Raw genomic sequence first — 6,045 nt, 5'->3', positions numbered from 1 at the left:
ATGAGTTATATAATAATATATCATGTTACATAATGATATATGATGAGTTATATAATGATATATCATGTTATATAATAATATATCATGGGTTATATAATGATATATGAGTTATATAATAATATATCATGTTACATAATGATATATATGATGGGTTATATAATAATATGTCATGGGTTATATAATAATATATCATGGGTTATATAACAATATATCATGGGTTATATAATGATATATCATGGGTTATATAATGATATATTATGGGTTATATAATAATATATCACAGGTTACCTGATAATATAATGAATGGGTTGTTATTTGTAATTTATGCATATATATCATTACAATTATAGCATTATTAATTGACAATAATTATAAACGTAATTATTAATAATTAATATTATTACTGTTATTATTGTTATTTTTATTAATATTTTTATATTATCATCATCAATTATCGTGCTACAGCTACTTGTTATGCTCAGTTAAAATGGATAAGGTTATGCTGTTACAAGAAAGAACTGTATCCTCAGTTACGAACGGCAATGTCATCCTCGAACAGAAATAAGACGAATAATGCATTAACTAGGCACAGGTGGCGCTGCTAGTTCGGTGGTTACCGGAATACCGGTTCGCATCCCCTGCGACGGAGAGACTCAATGCTCAAAGCTTGAAATCAGCTCACTTTGCATATTGCCAGTGTGCGCGTACATCGCCAGCACTACATGCATAATGCATTGACGCTCGGTAATTTTATCACCCGTTACTCGAACGACGCTTGCGAATGTAGAACGATAGCGCGTCGCACCCAAGGACGGTATATTAACACAACACTGACAAGACAAGTACGTGACAAGTTGGTGACAATTGACGCCGACTTGTAAGATGTAAAATTATGCGGAGCGATGGAGCGAGCTGCAACGATAGAGCTACTATAGCAACGTAACAGCAGCAATTTACAACTCGCTGACAGAACTATTCTCGTTGATGCCTAGATTCCTAGTATAGATGACGACCAATGCGTTTTCGTACGATAGCCCGAGTATTTCCATCTATTTGTATATATATATACATTATATATACATGTATCACATTGTATATGTGAGAACAATGAACATTAATGCATGCTACAATACGTTCCTCGATCGTAACATGTTTACGAGACGGCAGATGCGGTACGTTTATGCATAATTAAAGTCGGCAATACCCCCACGGAAGCTCAATAAAACCTCTGTTGCACGCACGCACGCACGCACGCACGCACGCACGCACGCACGGACGCACGCACACACACACACACACACACACACACACACACACACACACACACATATATATATATATATATTAATAATCGATTATATAACAATTGATCATTAATAATAATCGTCGCAACTTTTCGGCCCGTGGACTAAACAGGGTGGGTGTCCATCCAGACCATGCGCTATTCCAGGTAAACATATACGTTACAGTGGCGGAATTCGGGGCGGGGCGGAGTGGAATTGGGTGGCTAGCCACCCCCTCTGTCTGGCACTAATTAATATTTTTTACACATAATATACCAATTTAATTATTGCCAAGTATAATAGTCGCGCGGCTGTACAAAACGGCACCTGATGCATGGGTTAAATTATGTAATTGAGTGCAAGTTATAACCCGTTTGCAGCTTTTTTCACAATTCCAAGAAAGAGTTTTGGCTGTCGCCCTCATCCCAGCGGTGGTCACCCCTGCCCCCACCCCCCGTACATCAACCAATGCCGCGCTGCAATCGCAAGAATTGTTCTACTAAAAAGATAATTGTCGTAGTCAGAATGAATGCTGTACATGTAATCAAAAGTGCCTCAAACACCATCTCCTGCTATCTACATTTTCAAAATTTGCTGGGGGAGGGCGCCCATACCCCCCGCATGTTTTGCACCCCCCTCCTTGAAGTCCTGGATCCGCCACTGGTTACAAAGAACAATAAACTAGAGAAAAAATGCGACGAGCAGCCATACGTCTAGACGACTAAGTAGGAATTTTACTAGTAGGAATTTTACTCGAGGGAAACTGACATGTAGTAAAGTGAATTGAAAGTAGACAATGGGCGTTACCATGCACTTCAAAATCGGCAATGACTATAGTTACGGAAAGATAGTAATGCATGCGCTGATAGGAGTTCCGTGTCCAGTGTAGCTAGTCCACCGCGTTCGTGCGTGAAATTATTTGTATCTAATAACATGCCGCAAACGCAAACGCACGGGGGTGCGGCTTTTCAGAAACAATAATACTATTAATTTTGCTAAACACAACTGCTTGGACTTTGGAGATTTCCTTCTTCATCTCTACAACAAATCCACTTTGCAACTGGTAACGTCACATCTTCGTTACAGTAGCTGCTTACATTCTCCAGCGCTTTACCGATATCTAAAAAATGTAACATACTGTATAAGCCGTATTTTTCGCGTACTGATATTTTCGCGAATTCAGACTTGACGGACAATTTCGCGGTCGGTGAATTATGAAATACACACTTTTTTTTATAAGAATTCTTTTTATAAGAATCATCGAGGCTTGATTTCCCAAATTTTAAGCATTTTTTAAGAATAATGCTGAGGCTCGATCATCAGACACACATTGTCACTCGATGACGACGGCGACGAGTGGATTGATAATGAGGATGACCGATTCTATGACGTTGAATTTTGCGGCCATAGGGTTGAAAGTTCATTATGAAAATGGGTGGTTTGAAGGCACTCTTGAATACTTCAACGACGACATACATAAATATCGCGTTTCCTACCTCGACGGGAGTGAGGACTATATTGGCCTCGAAGACATTGACGGCGTAGAAGTCATATTACTGTAGTTTAACGAATTGCGTATATATTTTGAAAAGGAGGGGTTACTTTCTTGTTGTGTTATACATTGGTTCTTTTATTGGATATTAGCATTTTCCTCTTTCGTTCACCCACCAGGTTTTACATGCCATCGAATTTAACAGTTTTAATGAAAATATAAGTCGATTTTTTCAACAATTATTTAAGAATCATTTAATAATTATTTAAGGCTCAAAATGTCGATTTTCTAAGAATCACGAGGCTAAAAAAAAGTACGATTCTTATAATAATAAAAAAGGTGTGTATTCGGTATACATTATTCGCGTGTTGTAATTTTCGCGGTCGGGGACGTGTTCGCGAAATTCGCGAAAATTAAACCACCGCGAAGTATACAGCTTATATGCAGTAAATGGCTCCGAGTGAGAAGTGACGGGTAGTTTTTACGGTGCCGGAACAAGTTGCACGTTCGCGTGAATCAATGTCATCAGATGGCAGTCAGCGTGTGAACATTGGCGTGACGGGAGAGCACAGGTTGCGAAAATACCGGACCGAGTTATATAAGCGCCTTGGCGCCTATATGGCGTTGAAAGAATACTTTCTCGTAATCTGCATATACTAATGTGTATGTGTGTGTGTGTGTGTGTGTGTGCGTGTGCGTGTGCGTGTGCGTGTGCGTGTGTGTGCGTGTGCGTGTGCGTGTGCGTGTGTGCGTGCGTGCGCGCGCGTGTGTGCGTGTGTGTTCGTATGTGCGCGTGTGCGTGGTATCAAGAGCGTATAAAGAAGGCTCTTTATACGCTCCTTAATCCTTATACGCTCCTTATAAGGCTCTTTATACGCTCCTTCTTTATACGCTCTTGGTGGTATGCGTGTGCATGTGCGCGCGGGCGTTAGAGTGCGCATGCGCATGAGTGCGTTCGTGCGTGCGTGCGTGCGTGCGTGTTTACGTACGAAACGCATGGTCTATAATTACCGGTTACTCGGCACACAGCCCGCCGATCAACATCTACAGGAAATAGCTTTAATGGGCATTGCATCCGACCACTCTCCACAACGCTCCACGCATGTATTTACGCATCCAGCTCGCTCATTGATGCATGTTTCATGTGTGATACCGCGCCGGTATAATTTAGCTGCGAAAATTTACTTGACCCCGTTTTATCAGGCTCGATCGTAGCACGAAGAAAGCACATTGGCCTTCGGCTGCTTTTATTCGTTTCACAACACATCCGACAACTTTCTGCATGAGGTTACATTTGGGTCAAGCACATTCCACGTTTTCTATAGAGACGAAATATGGAATATGATTATAATATGATATATTCGTGGAATAACTTGAGAATAAATCAGTTTAACCTTGAAATTCCCAACAACATATCAACTTTGCAACTAAACCGTAAATTTATTCTGTCCGATATGTATCCGATTATTCTACCTGTAGCAATGCTACGCGGGTTTAAGTACTCCCTCTCCACTGCTATACTGCTATACTGCTACACACGTGTTGAACGCCGCGATGTGATTGCGCTGAGAATATCCACAGCTTAAATAAAACCCGCGTATATAAAACCCGCTTTATAAACCGCGTAAATAAACCGCGTATATATAAACCGCGTATATAAGCTTTTATAAAACCCGCGTAGCATTGCTACATACCTACAGTCACAAATTTGTATAGGTAGGGGTAAGTAGGAGTGAGGTATGAATTAGGATACTAACTAATATTCACTGAGCGTGAATCAGCTGCAAAACACCCATTTCTTATATTTAAAATCGTAATCGTACAACCTTTTGCATCACTGCATTTGGATTATGCGTGTACATTTATCTCTTTAGCTGCGTTATATACTTTGAACGTCCTTCACGAACGTAATAACTAGAATTAGTTATGGCATAAGTTCTGCCGCCTACTCTCTTGCTCTACAAACGGGGTGGTGGAAATACGTAAACACAGGTACCCGCGTTGGGAATTCAGGTTTGGTGGTGAGCTATAGGGCAACAACACATCAAACGGCAGCAACACATCAAACGGCCTAGCGATGGAGAATTATCTCTCCCACTACTATTCCGTTGATGCCGCTAAACGTTTTTTTATGCCAAACGTAAAAAAACACATAAAAGCAAATATTTTCTTTCTTGAATCGCGCGGCCTGCTCGTTCCACCCCATACCACTAGACGGACTCTCTCACTTTTCCGTAGATTTCGTCTACGTCGGTCGAAGGACTGCAACACCAGTCTATAAAACACTGACGGTCGGAGCGGACGATTGCAGGTCGAATTTCAAGGCGAGAAATATTTACTCTCGTAATTCATTTGGCGTTTTTTTTTTGCTGTTTTAGAGGCTGCAACGTAACACAGAATCACGAACACGTAGACTGCTATGCGTGGCGATACATCACAACTCCGTTTTGACACTACCCGTGTGTGAAAGGAACACGCAACCGACCCCCTCCGGTCATTTGACTCTGCTACGATGTTTCATTCGTGGCTTGGTGACGGCAGACAAAAACATTTCTGATTCGCTGCGCATACAGGTAAATAATTACCCGTAAAAATGTAACCGCGATGATACCGTAAAAAATTGTCTCCGTCGGCATATATAGGTTTGACGGAATTACAGCTCGACTCGGCAAGTAAGAAATATTTTTACGAGTGGCCTTGGCCGCATCAATCAAACTGCAGGTGACCGACCACGGAAACTGTCTGGTAGTTGTGATGTAACAGCGACTATATACATTAGCTAATAAACTAATATAGACGTTACATGACTAGTTAGTTATGTTAATAAAAGCGCTAATCTCTTGCACATGCTTTTGGTGTTTGCACGGGGTTTGAAGTTAGGAGGTGGAGCAAATAAGAAGAGAGAATAATTTCGAACATCGTTTGAGCTATGTGGGGAGCACGTATACGTACCGTATTCATTACTATTTGAGCGATCCACTAACTACAGCTATCTATATTGACTTTCATCGCCAACTGTCGCCCCTTATACGACCGTAAAATATTCGCGCGCATATATCCACTCATGCATTCACCACGGCCAAGTGCCTTGAACTCGAAACTTTGCAACTTGGCCGACATGAATGCGCTCTGTTGTTTCCTAGTATATCACCGAGTATCTCCAAGCTGCTTCCAGCGCAAAAACACCATTAGTGCATTTACATGTACCTCTCTCTCTCTCTCTCTCTCTCTCTCTCTCTCTCTCTCTCTCTCTCTCTCTCTCTCTCTCTC

General features: G+C 41.3%; 1 protein-coding gene across 1 annotated transcript in view; it reads right to left on the bottom strand.

The window, feature by feature from the left end:
* LOC106813885 (mucin-19-like) overlaps nucleotides 1-6,045 on the bottom strand; it is a 26,721-nt gene that overhangs the window by 12,299 nt on the left and 8,377 nt on the right. The window lies entirely within an intron of this gene.

This window comes from Priapulus caudatus, unplaced genomic scaffold (genome assembly GCF_000485595.1).
Source record: "Priapulus caudatus unplaced genomic scaffold, Priapulus_caudatus-5.0.1 Scaffold839, whole genome shotgun sequence".
NCBI lineage: Eukaryota > Metazoa > Priapulida > Priapulimorpha > Priapulimorphida > Priapulidae > Priapulus > Priapulus caudatus.
The sequence above is the reverse complement of the archived record's forward strand: the minus strand, read 5'-3'. Positions and strand labels throughout refer to the sequence as shown.